The sequence below is a fragment of the Lotus japonicus genome, chromosome 1 (assembly GCF_012489685.1).
Source record: "Lotus japonicus ecotype B-129 chromosome 1, LjGifu_v1.2".
NCBI lineage: Eukaryota > Viridiplantae > Streptophyta > Magnoliopsida > Fabales > Fabaceae > Lotus > Lotus japonicus.
In genome coordinates, this window is record NC_080041.1 from 29336949 (window position 1) to 29353185 (window position 16237).

A 16237-nucleotide genomic window follows, 5' to 3' on the forward strand; every position below is an offset into this window, starting at 1 on the left:
AGCGCAACGGCTGCTCGTGATGTTTGGGTTGCCTTACACTCTGCTTAGGCCTCACGCAGCAAGGCACGTGAACTCCGTCTCCATGATGAACTTCAACTCACGCGTCGTGGTTCTTTATCAGTTTCTGAGTACGGGCGGAAATTTTGCACTATCTATGATCAGCTGGCTGCTATTGGTGCACCTGTGCCTAATGATGATAAAGTTCACTGGTTCCTTCGTGGTCTTGGCCCGTCATATGCAAATTTCTCCACGGGACAACTTGATCAGGTACCCCTACCTTTTTTTATTGACATTATTTCTAAGGTCGAGAGCCATGCTATTTTTCAGGCATCTCTTGAGGAATCAGTGACTCCTCCTCCGCCTGCTGCCTTCCATGCGAGCAATCAGCCTCGCTCCTCTGGTACTCAGTCTTCCCATAATGGCAACCGTGGTAACTCCGGTGGAGGTTCTCGTGGTGGTCATCGTGGCAACTCTAATGGCGGATCTCGTCAGCGACGCAACAATGGTGGCTCTGGCCACCGTGGTTCTTATACGCCTCGCTATCAAATTTGTCGTGAGCAGGGTCATTATGCTGATAAGTGTCCGGTTCGCTGGGATCGTTCTTCTGAGTCTGCAAATCTTGCCGAATCGTTTGCTGCAGGTTGTTCGTTGGATAACTCTAACCGTTCTGATTGGTATATGGATACATGTACCACCTCTCATATGACTCCTTCTCTATCTCAATTGACGGACTCTCAGGATTATTCTGGTAATGACCGTGTCTTTGTGGGTAATGGGGCTAGTTTACACATTACTCATACTAGTTCTCGTTCTGTTTCACATTATGTTCCTTTATCTAATGTTTTGGTTGTGCCTCAGTTAACTAAAAATCTTGTTTCTGTTAACAAATTGACTTGTGACCATCATGCTAAAGCCATTTTTCTGGATGATTCTTTCGTGATTCAAAACCGAAAGACAGGCGTCGTTCTGGGAAGGGGCAGATGTGATCAAGGACTTTATGTGCTGAATCAGGACTCGCAGGCGTTGCTTACGACCAGTTCTCCATTACCCCGTGCCTCCTTTGAATTGTGGCACTCAAGATTAGGACACGCCAATTTCGATGTTATTAAACAATTGCATAAACATGGTTGTTTAAATGTTTCCTATATTTTGCCTAAGCCCATTTGTTGCACTTCGTGTCAGATGGCCAAAAGTAAACGATTAGTATTTTATGATAATAATAAGCGAGCTTCTGCAGTTTTAGACCTTATTCATTGTGACTTGTGGGGACCGTCTCCCGTTGCTTCTGTTGATGGTTTTTCTTACTTTGTTATATTTGTTGATGACTTCTCCCGTTTTACTTGGTTTTATCCATTGAAGCGTAAGCCTGATTTTTATGATGTGCTTCTTCGCTTCAAAGTGTTTGTGGAAAATCAGTTTTCTCAGTCGATCAAAGTTTTTCAAAGTGACAACGGTACTGAATTCACAAATAACAAAGTACAAACTTTATTTACTTCTTCTGGAGTGCTCTATCGTTATTCATGCCCTCATACTCAGGCCCAGAATGGTCGGGTTGAACGAAAACACAGACATGTTCTTGAACTTGGCCTTGCTGTGTTGTATCACTCACATGTCCCTACTGCCTATTAGGTTGATGCCTTCAGTTCTGCGGTATACATTATTAATCGTGTCCCCTCTAAGGTGTTATCTGTTCAGATTCCATTTCAACTCCTATTTCAGGTTGCACCTACGTATGCTAATTTCCATCCTTTTGGATGTCGGGTGTTTCCGTGCTTGCGCCCCTACATGAAAAATAAATTTAGTCCTCGGAGCACTCCTTGCATTTTTCTAGGATACAACAGCAGCCACAAGGGATTCAAATGCTTCGATCCGACGACTTCACGCACTTATGTGTCCCGTCATGCTCAATTTGATGAATTTTGCTTCCCTTTTGCAGGTTCAAACTCTTCTCCCCAAGACTTGGTGATTTCTACGTTTTATGAACCGGTTGCGGGATCTTCTCCATCTTCACTCCCTGATATTCCTGTTGTTCTGGAGAGTTCCCCACCGCCTAGTTCTCTGCCTTGTCCGTCTTGTGCTTACCCAGATGTTCTGCCGGTTCCTCCTGATGATGCACCACCTTCGCCGGTTCTTCCGGATGCTGCTTCCCCTTCGCCAGCTCCTTCTTCCCCAGCACAGCCGGCCACCCCTCCTATTGTGACTCAGGCTCCGTCGGCTTCTCCTGTGGCTCAGGTTCCACTTGCTCCTGTTGTTGCTCGTCCGCAGACTCGCTCTCAGAATGGTATTTTTAAGCCGAATCCCCGTTATGCCTTGGTTCATTCTCAGCCTACTGGTATTCTTATTGCTTTACATACTGTTACTAAGCCTAAGGGATTCAAATCTGCTATGAAGCATCCTCATTGGTTGGCAGCCATGGAGGATGAACTTTCTGCCCTTCATAAAAATTGTACTTGGACTTTGGTTCCTCGTCCTTCCACTACGAATGTTGTTGGAAGTAAATGAGTCTTTCGCACTAAATTCCATAGTGACGGCACTGTTGAGCGCTTAAAAGCGCGTTTGGTGGCTCAGGGTTTCACTCAGATTCCAGGGTTTGATTACTCTCTTACTTTCAGTCCTGTTGTCAAAGCTACTACTGTGCGCCTTATTTTCTCTCTTGTCGTGCTTAATAATTGGCAGCTTCATCAGTTGGATGTCAAAAATGCTTTTCTTTATGGTCATCTCACTGAAACTGTTTATATGGAACAACCTCCTGGATTTGTTGATCCTCGTTTCCCGACTCATGTGTGTCGGTTGAACAAGGCCCTCTACGGCCTCAAACAGGCACCTCATGCTTGGTTTCAGCGCTTGAGCTCTTTTCTCCTGCGTAATGGTTTTTCATGTAGTCGGGCTTATCCCTCCTTGTTCTTTTTCTACAAAGAACATGTTACTCTTTATCTGCTTGTGTATGTGGATGACATCATCCTTACCGATAGTGATCCTTCTCTTCTGACTCAGTTTATTGCTCGCCTTAATGATGAGTTCGCTATTAAATATATGGGTAAGCTTGGCTACTTCCTTGGTCTTGAGATCACTTACACTGCTGATGGTTTGTTCTTGGGACAGGCCAAATATGCACATGATTTGCTTTCGCGTGCTATGATGCTTGAGGCCAATCACGTTTCTACGCCCTTGGCTGCTGGCTCTCATCTTGTCAGTTCTAGTGAGGCTTACTCAGATCCTACGCATTATTGCTCTCTGGTTGGGGCCTTGCAGTACTTGACTATTACTCGCCCTGACTTGTCATTTGATGTTAACACTGTTAGTCAGTTCCTTCAGGCTCCGACTGTGGATCATTTTCAGGCTGTCAAACGAATTCTTCGTTATGTCTGTGGCACGCAACATTTTGGTCTTACGTTTCCTCGTACCCCTTCCCCCGCTGTCCTTGGTTATAGTGATGCTGATTGGGCTCGCTGCATGGACACTCGTCGCTCTACTTACGGCTATGCTATTTTTCTTGGTGATAATCTATTGTCTTAGAGTGCCAAGAAACAACCTACTGTTGCTCCCTCTAGTTGTGAATCTGAGTACCGAGCTATGACTAATACTGCTTCTGACCTGGTTTGGTTGCTCAATCTTCTTCATGAGCTTCGTGTTCGGTTATCTGCGACTCCTCTTCTTCTTAGTGACAACTAGAGTGCTTTGTTTATGGCTCAGAATCTTGTTGCTCATAAGCATGCCAAACATATTGACTTGGATTGTCACTTCATTCGTGAAATGGTTTCCTCTGGTCGATTAGTTGTTAGCCATGTGCCCACTTCTCTCCAGCTTGCTGATATTCTCACTAAGGTGTTGCCTCGTCCTTTGTTTGACCTTTTTAGGTCCAAGCTTCGAGTTGGTCTTAATCCAACGCTAAGCTTGACGGGGGGTGTTAGAGATAAATAGGCGTAATATCCTACGGGATATTCCTTTATTTTAATTATTGATTTATTTTGTAATATGCCTCAGAATATTCTTAGCATATTCTATCAATTTATTACTATAAATAATATTGACTACCTCACACACAATTGGTGGTGAGAGTATCCAATCTTACACATCTAATGATAAGTTGCTAAATCAGAGCATTTAATTTAATTGAAATAAAAAGGATCATAAATGATTTAAATATATGACAGTCAGTTATTGAACGTCTGTGTAAAAATGTTTTACACTTACAGTACACAACCATTTAACTCTTTAACATATATCCATTGTATCAATTATTTTTCAATTCCAAAATTTTAATTTTGGTTACCGTCAACTATTAATTAAAGTGTGACTTTTCAAATTCTCAATGGTGAGAATAAAAAGATGACATCGTTCAAGTTCTCTGTACTCTTTCAAGTTCTTAGTGTTGGAAAAATTGTTGATATTTCAAAAGTTTTAAGTCTCACATTGCTTGTGCTTTGGACATTTTAAAAGTTTATATATCAAACCTCTCTTGTGTATGAAAAAGAGTCTAATAAAGAGAAGGGTCTCGCGCGCATGAGAGTTGGGCCAACGTGGCCCAACGTAGTGTAAATCCTCCGATTTGTCCCCCTTGCGGGCACATCACATGGGTCGGGCTATTTTTCCCTTATAAATAGAGGTTGATACTCACCCAGCAGAATCACTTCTGATCTCACCCTCTCTTCCTAACTCCCAAACTGGTTCTTGAGCAATAACAATATTGTTAGTTTTCTCACCAGTTCTGTTACCGGAGGAAGCTGTTTAATTATGAGGAGGTGACAACGAATTTTATTTCGATCCAATCATCTTTGGATCATATAACAGATTCCATAATAATCTATCCAACCCGACCCAACTCAAAATTCAATCATATAATAATAATATAATTTTAATTTTTACCTAACCTACTAGTATGGTACTAGAGTGATTTTAGGAGATTTGGAGACTTTTTTTTAAAGAGACTTGAAGACTAATTTTTTTGTAATTATTTGTCATATTTTTGGAGTATTTGTTTAGTTAAGTGTTGTTGTATGAATGTGTGTAGATGGTAATTATGAATTTATGATGTAATTGCATGTTGGAGACTTAGAGTACTTATTTTCTACTATTTTTCAATATTCCATATTTATTTTTATTTTAATAGCGATTCAATCAATTCATCCAAACCAACCCGAAGATTATCAGATTGGGTTGGTTCGGGCCCGAAAATTCACGAAATTCAACACAACCCAACCTAAACAGTTTTGATCGGTCCGGATCCTAATTAACCTAAACATTCATCTAATCCAACCTATGTACAATCGTTTTCATGAATGCTATATCTTCATTTTGAGCACAATGATTTATTCAAGTTAATATGCAAATTTTTCTTTCTGATTTTTTTCGTTCTCCATTGTTAGCACTTAGAAAAAAAAAACTTAATTAAGTTTTTGGTCCCTAACATTTGCATAATGCTAGATTTTAGCCCATCGCCGACGTAAGTGTGGGAAGTGGTCCCTAACGTTTGTATTAATATTTGGTTTTAGTCTCTCCGACCACCTGAGTCAACGTCGGAGCTCCGGGATGCTCATGTTGCATGGCCACATCGTTTAATGAGTCCAGTTGGCTTTTTTTCTTTTTCATTTAAAAAAAAGATTAATTTAAATAAAACATAGCAAAAAAAATCTTTTTTAATCATCTCCTTTGTTCTTCCTCTTCATGTTCATGTTCATGTTTATCATCATCTTCTTCTTCATCCCATAAATTAAAAACGTTTAACCTAAAATCACAAAATCCATTTTCCGATCATCAATCAAACACAGACAAAATCCTAAACCCAGGAAAAATTCTCAAACCCACAAAATATCCTAAACCTAGAATTAAATCTCAAACCCACAAAATGAAGGATCGAAGCTTTGCGGCACCACCCATTTCAATAGAGGTTTAGGGTGATGGCTCAGCGTGGTTGTGCGATGGTTGGGGTTGGACGAGAGGGAGTTTAAGGGATGGGTGGGCGTGGGGGTTGCATTGGGATTTGCAGTGGGGTGTTTTCTAGGCATGCAGCAAGTGATTGATAAAGATGAAGTTGAAGGTGATTAGGGTTTTTCTGGGAAGATGATAAAAGAGGTTGATCTTAACGAAGAAAGTGAAGAAAGAGATTGGAGTTGAGGTTTTGGGTATGTCAGCAAGTGAAGATGATGGAAGAGTATGGAGAAGAAGATGATGAAGAAATTTGATGATGTCTTTGATGAAGATGAAGAAATGTATATTTAGAAGTTTGGTGAAGATGAAGATGTAATGTCTAATTTTTTTTAAAGTAGTTTAATTAGGATTTATGGGATCTAATTAATATCTTTCAAAAAAAAATATGGGATCTAATTAATAATTTAAAGATATAAGGGAATTTTTTAATTAATAATTTAGTATTATTTATTAATTACACACGTGTAATAAAAATATTAATTAAAAATTTCACCTAAGCATTAAAAATAAAAAATAAATCCACGTGGAAATGCTGATTGGGCGAAATTCGAGCCACATAAGACTGAAGCACACGTCGGGACCCAATTTAATTAAAAATATTCCAGGGACTTAATTTGATTCACTTTAAAACTTCAAGGACCTAAAGCTTATTTAAGCCTAAAAAGTATTAAAAGAAAAAATTTAGGTTTTTTGAAATTAATTAATTAATTATTAAAAGAAAAACAATCTGGGTTTTTTGAGTTTTTTACTTTAATTAATTTTTTTATTTATTTTTAATAATTACATATCCGATGTGGAATTTTAATATAAAAAAATAAAGTACACGTAGGCAAAACGGAGCACGTAAGCACTTCGGCGTTGACCTCCCACACTTGCTTCGACGAGTAGAGCTGGGTAAGCGAGTCGCAGTCCGCGAGACCGCGGACTAGTGCGTGTTATAGCCCGAAAAATAGAGGATCGCTAAAATGCGGGCATATGCGGAGCGGGCCAGCACGGGGCGGGCTTGTGCGGGACGGGCTTGCGCGGGGCGGACCAACCCGCGTACCTAGCTCTACCGACGAGGGACTAAAACCAGGTATATGCAAAGATTAGTGACAAAACACTTAACTAAGCCAAAAAAAAAGCAGCAGAGGTTCAAAAAGTACCATTTCTGTTCTCTAAATTTTTTTGGTGGGTACTGAAATTTCTTTTTGTGGAGTATTATTTTAACTTTTCAAATAAAATTTATGTGTCTTTCATATTTTCAAATTCAACTTTTCAAATTCTAAATTTTTGTGGAGATATATTGTGAACAATTTTTTTTTGGTGTTAGACAGGTGTCCTCCTTCGGAGGCAATCCTGTTCGAGCTGGGAATATCCACATCATGGTGAGGCTAACTCTCCTAGCGGAAATAATGTGAACAACTAATACAACTATTAATAGTGAAAAATAATCAATGCAACAATTAAGGGTAAAAATGGAAGATTGAATTCTTTTTTGTAAAACGAATACATTAACTAGTCTCATTAAATGTTTTCTTAATAAGCTCAATTGTCTGAAGGGATCTTATAAAAAAGAACGGAGGGAGTATTTGCCATTAATATTTGCCTGCCACTAAAACTTAGAAGATGCTACTATATTGGGATCGTTGGAGAACGATAATCATCATTGTTTCGGTTCGTTCACCTTCACCACCGAAAATTGGATGTTTGCATTCTATTTGTTGAGATATATTACGTTTCTTGTCTTTCTGATTAGAAGATGTGACACTTAGTCTCATTTCTAATATGCTGATTGAGTTCAAACAACTCTTTCCTTCCAAGTTTTTACTTAGTAGACGACGAGCTTGTCTTGACTGAATGAGAACTTTGTCAACAGATCTATTCTTGATTGTTTCCTTGCTATATTTTGATTTGACGCTGACAACTTTGGACAAAGAGTCTTCCAAAGGAATTTATGCGAACAGTAGCATAGAAAGTGTATGCAGTTAAACCTTCTTCTTTGGTGTAGCAGGCTATGCTAACATGACTTTTGACGAGATGTATTTGAGAGAGTTCAGCTTGTTTTTGTGCCTTTTGAAGTGTGCCCTCTCGTTCATTGAGCATGCTGTGTTGATGTGGACTAGTTCTTCAAAGACATGAATTTTAACGTACATTGTCATTCAATGTACCATTTGTTAAGGCAGATATAATCTGCTATTAGTTGTGTTTCCTATTATACATTGTATTATTTAGAATAGAATCAATAGGTTTACTGTAGGATATTTATATTCATATTTTAGATTGCACAAATTAGGAAGTACAATTATATGTCATTAACAATTGTAAATCTGCTGTATTATATATTAGTGTGGAATAAGATGAGAAAGGCATCAAGCCAGAAAACGTTTTGACATGGTATCAGAGCCCATTGACGTGATACCCCAATCAGTTTTCTTGCCCTCTGTTTTTTTCTGGTTCGTCCTAGGTCGCACATCCTGTTTGTGCCTGTCGTCGTTGCGCAACTTCTGTTTTTGTGTTTGCACAACCTGCTCGTGCCGTCTTGCCGTCGTTTCGTGCCTCTTGTTCTACTGTTGCACATCTGGTTCGTGTCGTACCCTCCGCTACTCTATTTCTTGTTCGTTGCCCTATTTTAGGTGCTGTTTTTTCTATCTGGTTCTGTGCTCTGTTTCTGGATCGTGCGTGCCGTGTCGTTCGCTACCCTGTTTCTTGTTCCCTGCCCTGTTTTGGGTGCTGTTGTTCTACCTGGTTCGTTGCTCTATTTCTGCGCCGTCGGTGCTGTTTTGAAATTCTGGTTTGTCCCTCTTGCTTTCTTTCTGTTGCTTGCAATGACAACTGAAAACAACAACAACAACACAAACAACATCACTGTTCGTTTCAATGGAAAGAACTATGCTGCTTGGGAGTTTCAACTCAAGTTGTTTGTGAAAGGGAAAGGGTTGTGGGGCCATGTGGATGGGACTACTTTGGCTCCAGAGGTTAGTGCAGCAAAGGAGGCATGGGAGACAAAGGATGCCCAAGTTGCTTCTTGGATCTTAGGTTCAATTGACCATCAAATGATTAACAATTTGAGTTTCTTCTCAACTGCAAAGGAGATGTGGGATTACCTGAAACGTGTTTACAATCAGAATAATGCTGCAAAGCGTTTTCAATTGGAGCTGAACATCGCCAACTATTATCAAGGGAATCTCTCCATTCAAGACTATTATTCTGGATTTCTTAACTTGTGGGATGACCACTCTGCTATTTTGCATGCTGATGTTTCCAAAGATTCTCTTGCTGCTGTGCAAGCGGTCTATGAAGTTGGTAAGAGGGATCAATTTCTCATGAAGCTCCGACCTGAATTTGAAGCTGCGCGTGCCGCTCTACTGAATCGGTCTCCAACCCTTTCTTTGGATATTTGTCTTGGGGAACTGCTTCGAGAGGAGCAGCGTCTCTTGACTAATGGAGAAATGTCACGCGATCGCCACTTTACTACTGCAGCGGCTGCCTATTCTGCTCAACAAAAAGGGACAGGTAGAGATCAGAAACAAGTTCAATGCTACACCTGCAAGCAGTTCGGCCATATTGCTCGAAATTGCACCACTAAATTTTGCAACTATTGTAAGCAACGTGGTCACATCATCTCTGCATGTCCTATCCGACCACCGCGGAAACCGGTCCAGGCTTTACATGCTGCTACCACTTCTGCAGGCGTGGACAATCCTCAGGTAGCTCCTGCAAATGGTTCCTTGACTCCGGAGAGTGTGCAGCAAATGGTATTATCTGCTCTTTCTGCCTTGGGCATTCGGGGTAAGTCCAATACCATCTCTCAACCTTGGTTTGTTGATTCTGGTGCTTCCAATCACATGACTAGTTCCTCTGAACATTTGCACAATGTTCACCCTTACAATGGCACACAACACATTCAGATTGCAGATGGTAATATGCTTCCTATTTCCACTGTTGGCGATATTAATTCCTCATTTCGAGATGTGTTTGTGTCCCCTGGACTTACTTCCAACTTAATTTCAGTTGGCCAATTAGTGGATGATAATTGTAATGTTAATTTTTCTCTTGTTGGATGTTCTGTGCAGGATCAAGCATCGAGGAAGGTGATAGCGAGGGGGCCTAAAGTGGGCAGATTGTTTCCACTCCAGTTTTGTTTTCCTAGTATTTCGTCTTTCGCTTGTAATGCTATTCCTAATAAGTGTGAGGATTGGCATAGAAAGTTAGGTCATCCGAATTCCACAGTTTTGTCTCATTTGTTAAAACATGGTTTGTTGGGCACTAAAACTGTTATTTCTGAATTTCTTGTTCTACATGCAAATTGGCTAAAAGCAAATCTTTACCTTTTCCGTCTCATGGTCACCGTGCTGCTAAGTGTTTTGATATCATTCATAGTGATGTTTGGGGTGTGTCTCCTGTTTTATCTCATGCTAAATATAAATACTTTGTGACTTTTATTGATGACTATAGTCGCTTCACTTGGGTATATTTTCTTCGCTCTAAAGCTGAGGTTTTCTCTAACTTTAAAAAGTTTTTGACCTATGTTGAGAATCAATTCCAGGCAAGTATTAAGATCTTACGCACTGACTCTGGCGGTGAGTATATGTCTCATGCCTTTCAAGAGTACTTGCAGCAGAAAGGCATCATTTCTCAACGTTCATGTCCTTATACGCCTCAACAAAATGGCGTTGCCGAGCGGAAGAATCGTCACTTGCTTGATGTTACTAGAACATTACTTGTTGAGGCCTCTGTTCCACCTCAATTTTGGGTTGAAGCTTTGTCTACTGCAGTCTATTTGATCAATCGTCTTCCATCTCAGGTTTTAGATCTTGATTCCCTTTCTTTCGTCTCTTTAATGTTCATCCTAGTTATGATGTCCTTCATCCTTTTGGGTGTGTATGTTTTGTTCACTTACCACCTACTGAACGACACAAGCTTGGCGCACAATCTGTACAATGTGCTTTTATGGGATATAGTAACACTCAAAAAGGGTTCCTATGTTATGATCTTTCCGCTAATCGCATTCGGACTTCTCGGAATGTGGTTTTCTTTGATCATCAATATTTTTTCCCTTGTTCTCCTTCTGGTTCTAACAGGTTTGTCCATCTTCCTAGCTTTGATCATGTTCCTCTCTCTATAGTACGTTTTAAACCTGGACAGGTATATGTTAGACGCCCGACTGCTCAGCCACCCCCTGATGCTGATCCACCACTTTCCGATGCTGATCCACCTCCCGATGTTGATCCATCACCTCCTGATGATGAACCTCCTGATAATGATCCATCAACGTCGGTTGTCATACGTAGATCCTCTCGTATGCATCGTGCACCCGATAGGTATGGATGGGGGCCTACTTCTCTTACTACTACTTTATCTTGCACATCTATTCCTACATGTTATTCACATGCTACTAAGGACATGCGTTGGGTGAAAGCCATGCAAGAGGAGCTCCAGGCACTTCAGGAGAATTTCACTTGGGACATTGTTCCTTGTCCGCCGGGTGCTAAACCCATTGGTTGCAAATGGGTATACTCTGTGAAGCTAAACTCTGATGGTTCCCTCAACCGTTACAAAGCTCGGTTGGTGGCTTTGGGAAATAAACAAGAGTATGGGGTCGACTATGATGAGACATTTGCACCTGTGGCCAAGATGACTATTGTTCGCATCATTCTTTCCATTGCTGCCTCCAAAGCATGGTCACTCCATCAAATGGATGTGAAAAATGATTTTCTTCATGGTGACTTGGCCGAGGACATCTATATGACCCATCCTCAAGGTCTGTTTTCTTCCTCCACAGGTGTGTGCAAATGATGACCCGGATTTAGTAGTGTTTTTAGGGTCATCTCCTTGCTAGTTTTGAGTCTTTTTCTTATGTCTCATGTAGTGTTTCATGCATTCTCATGCATTTGTACTTTTATTCGTGTTTTTGCTTCATTTAAGTAATTACATAGTTTTATAAGGGTCTTTCTTGCATTTTTATAGAGTCTAGGACTTGCATTAGTTTTTCCATTAATTTGTGAGGACTAAGGTGATTAAAAACCCTTTGAATTTCTTGATATTATTACTTGTCCTTGTCTTTAAGTGCTTCAGCCTGAGAGTAGCAGGTAACTCATGAAGAGGGAAGGCCAATTGCTTGAAGAAATGATGGAATCATTCAAAGGGAGGGTTACAAAAGCTAAAAAGTCACCAGAAACGTGTGTCTGGCGCTCACGCGCCCATGCCTGGCGCCTGAGCGCCAGCACTCCAGAAGCGAACTTTGTGTCTGGCGCTTAAGCGCCCCAGGGCAGCGCTTGAGCGCCCAGACTCACCCATTTTGCCTATAAACAGGATTTTAGTCATTTTATTTGGGAATCTTTTGATATCTTTTCATACTTTGTAAAATTCAGAGGTAGAGGATCATCTAGGAGAGTGAGAGAAGGCTTCCAAGCTTGTAGTTCAGGTTCTTAGCCAAGCATGGCTCTTGCCATGCTTGGCTAATCTCTCTTCTATTGCTTTGGTTTTCATGTAAGACTTTTCATGTTTAAGTTATAATCTTAAGTTCTTTCCCATATGTTCTTCTTCTCTCTTTGAATCCCATTTTCTGAATATCAATCTAAGCTTGAATGCATACTAGCTTTTTGCTTTTCTATAATCATAACGGAAGTTTGTTATAGAATTGGGACTTGATGTGGGATTGCCCCTTCTATCTTGGCTACTAGGAATAGAGGAAGGGTTGGGGTTTATTGGCCTGAAATTGCATGATCTAAAACCTCATATAAATGACTAAGTACACAAGGAATTGGGCTTAGCTTTTAGTATGGGAGAATTGCTTATGTGAGGAATCAATAAGTGAGTAATTAGGCTATAGCATCAAGGAGAGATCCATGAGAACATGTTCTTAGAATGATGTGCTTAAATTGACTAGTTGAGCAAGAACCCAAAGCATGTTCTTTTCTGAGTTTTTGTTTATTTCATCTTTACTACATCGACATATCTCTATTTCAATAAAACAAACCTTCATACTCAAGACTTAAACTGAATTTAGTCACTCACAATCCCTGTGGTTCAATAATTAAAATTGGGTGGATTCGTACACTTGCGGATTTACCAACAAGTTTTTGGCGCCGTTGCCGGGGATTGTTTGTGATTTTTTGTTTATGTTACGAGTTTGAAGTTTAGTCTACCTAGGACTATAACTTAGGGCTGAATGGGAGACAACCCATGTTTTTTTTTCAAGTTTACGTTTTGGTTTCTTTTGTTAGTTTTCAGGAAATAAAAGTGGATAACACTTGGAAGCACTCAATCACTTGGAAGGAGGTTCTTTTCTTACTCTGAGTTTTAGTCCATGCATTTTTAGCATATTTTTCTTTTATAGATTTTGTTTATCCTTTGATCATGCATTGTTAGTAGAGTCTTTATACCTTGGTCTTTATTCCTTATACTCAAATGACATGTTCCCAAGTCTTGCTCACTCACATGATGCTGGTTTTGAAAATGTTTTCAAGTGGATACTTTGTGCTTTCTTTTGGGGAGTGATTGTATGTTTGGGAAAGAGAGGGAGAGACTTCGGTCTTCTAAGTGTTGTCTTGAGGATAGAGTCGATGTGAGTCCACAAGGGTCCATCTTTGACCATATAATTTCCCTGGAGTATCCTGACTCACTTGCACTTCTTGGTTCTGTGTTTCATTTCTCTCACCCTTGTATGCTTGCTACTTGGAATAGAGGAAGGGTTGGGGTTTGTTGGCCTGAAATTGCATGATCTAAAACCTCATATAAATGACTAAGTACACAAGGAATTGGGCTTAGCTTTTAGTATGGGAGAATTGCTTATGTGAGGAATCAATAAGTGAGTAATTAGGCTATAGCATCAAGGAGAGATCCATGAAAACATGTGCTTAGAATGATGTGCTTAAATTGACTAGTTGAGCAAGAACCCAAAGCATGTTCTTTTCTGAGTTTTTGTTTATTTCATCTTTACTACATCGACATATCTCTATTTCAATAAAACAAACCTTCATACTCAAGACTTAAACTGAATTTAGTCACTCACAATCCTTGTGGTTCGATAATTAAAACCGGGTGGATTCGTACACTTGCGAATTTACCAACAGCAAACTCAAGCGTTCTCTCTATGGTCTCAAACAAGCTCCCCGAGCATGGTTTGAGAAATTTCGGTCTACTCTTCTTGGTTTCTCCTTCAGACAGAGTCATTATGACTCCTCTTTATTTATTCATCAAACGACCGCTGGGATTGTTCTTCTCCTCATTTATGTTGATGACATAGTTATCACAGGCTCTGATCAAGCAGCTATCCATCAGCTTAAACAGCAACTTCAAACCTCTTTTCATATGAAAGATCTTGGTTGTCTTCACTACTTCTTGGGTCTTGAGGTTCATTCAAATCCCCAAGGCATCTTTCTTCATCAGCATAAGTATACCGAGGATTTAATTTCTATGGCTGGACTTCAGTCTGCAATTCCTGTGGATACTCCTTTGGATGTTAATGTCAAATATCATCGTGATGATGGTGATCTTATGCCTGATCTTTTGGTATATCGTCAGTTAGTGGGAAGTCTTAATTACTTGACCATTACACGTCCTGACATTTCCTTTGCAGTACAAAAAGTTAGTCAGTTCATGCATGCTCCTCGTCATCATCATATGGCTGCCGTCCGTCGCATAATTCGTTACTTGCGGGGAACCTCATGTCGGGGTTTGTTCTTTCCTGGTCGTACATCGCTCCAACTGCTTGGATATAGTGATGCAGATTGGGCTGGTTGTCCTGACTCTCGGCGATCTGTCTCCGGTTGGTGTATATTTCTTGGTCCTGCCCTGATTTCTTGGAAGAGTAAAAAGCAAGTACGAGTTTCCAAGTCATCCACAGAGTCTGAATATCGTGCTATGTCTGCTGCTTGTTCAGAGATCATTTGGCTTCGTGGCTTGTTGGCTGAACTTGGCTTCCCTCAGCATGATGCAACCCCTCTTTATGCTGATAACACTAGTGCTATTCAAACTGCTGCCAATCCAGTTTTTCATGAGCGTACTAAGCATATTGAAGTGGACTGTCATTCTATTCGTGAGGCTTTTGATGATCGTGTTATCTCTCTTCCTCATGTCACCTCCCAGCTCCAGCTTGCTGATATCTTCACGAAAGCTGTTCCTCAACCTTGTCATCAGTTTCTGCTTAGCAAATTGATGCTTCTTGACCAACCGCATCAATTTGAGGGGGGATGTTAAGGCAGATATAATCTGCTATTAGTGGTGTTTCCTATTATACATTGTATTATTTAGAATAGAATCAATAGGTTTACTGTAGGATATTTATATTCCTATTTTAGATTGCACAAATTAGGAAGTACAATTATATGTCATTAACAATTGTAAATCTGCTGTATTATATATTAGTGTGGAATAAGATGAGAAAGGCATCAAGCCAGAAAACGTTTTGACACCATTAATTATTTGTACTATACTTCTTCTGTCGATGGGTACTTCACAATGAGCTTAGATGTATTTATTTGTCAATAAGATCCTTCATCTCTTTGTTCATATTCTGACTTCAAGGTCCTTTGCTTCTCGATCTCTAAAATAATAGATTTTGATTTTGTAGGTTGTGAGACAATGGAGTCATTGTATCTTGAGTAGACGTTATAACTTGTGTTGTCTTCTTGACTTGCTTGATCTTGTAAACATTCCTTCAAATGATATGACTTCGCAAATTTCGATCTTTTTTTTCTTGGTTTCTTCATCTGATGCTTTGTATAATAGACGTTGTACTACATTCATCTTTTATCATTGACAATTTCTTATCATATGATCTTTGTACCTATATGTAAATAAGATTTTAGTGGCATATGATAATACTTTGTCATTTATCATCATTAAAACTAACATTGAGACTTCTTTCCCTAACAAGTAAATTGCTAACAACCATGACACAGATTTACATTTTTTAGAACTCTCACTAAATTATGGACTAATTCGTAACCCCAATTGCTGCTACTAGTTACATTGTTATTTTAACAACTTTAAGCAATAAAGACAGCATTACAAAAAGGAAAACCTGCAAAAAAAATTGTATTGATCAAATAGAGTGTGCTGTACATCTTAAATTTTGTCCTCTTCAAATATTTTCTTAGAAATCCACCACAAAGTGTACTCAGTGTAGCGTTGCAAATCGCTCTATTTGGTGTTTTTCTTTAATACAATTATTACTGCTTGGCTGGCTATTAGATTTATCATTGTTTACAAAAGAAGTTATGCCCTTTGAGTAAACACGAAATCATATTTCAATTCCAATTTCAAAATCTTATTAGACAGCTCTTAGGAAGACGTCTTAACTGGCACGATAGATCAACATAAC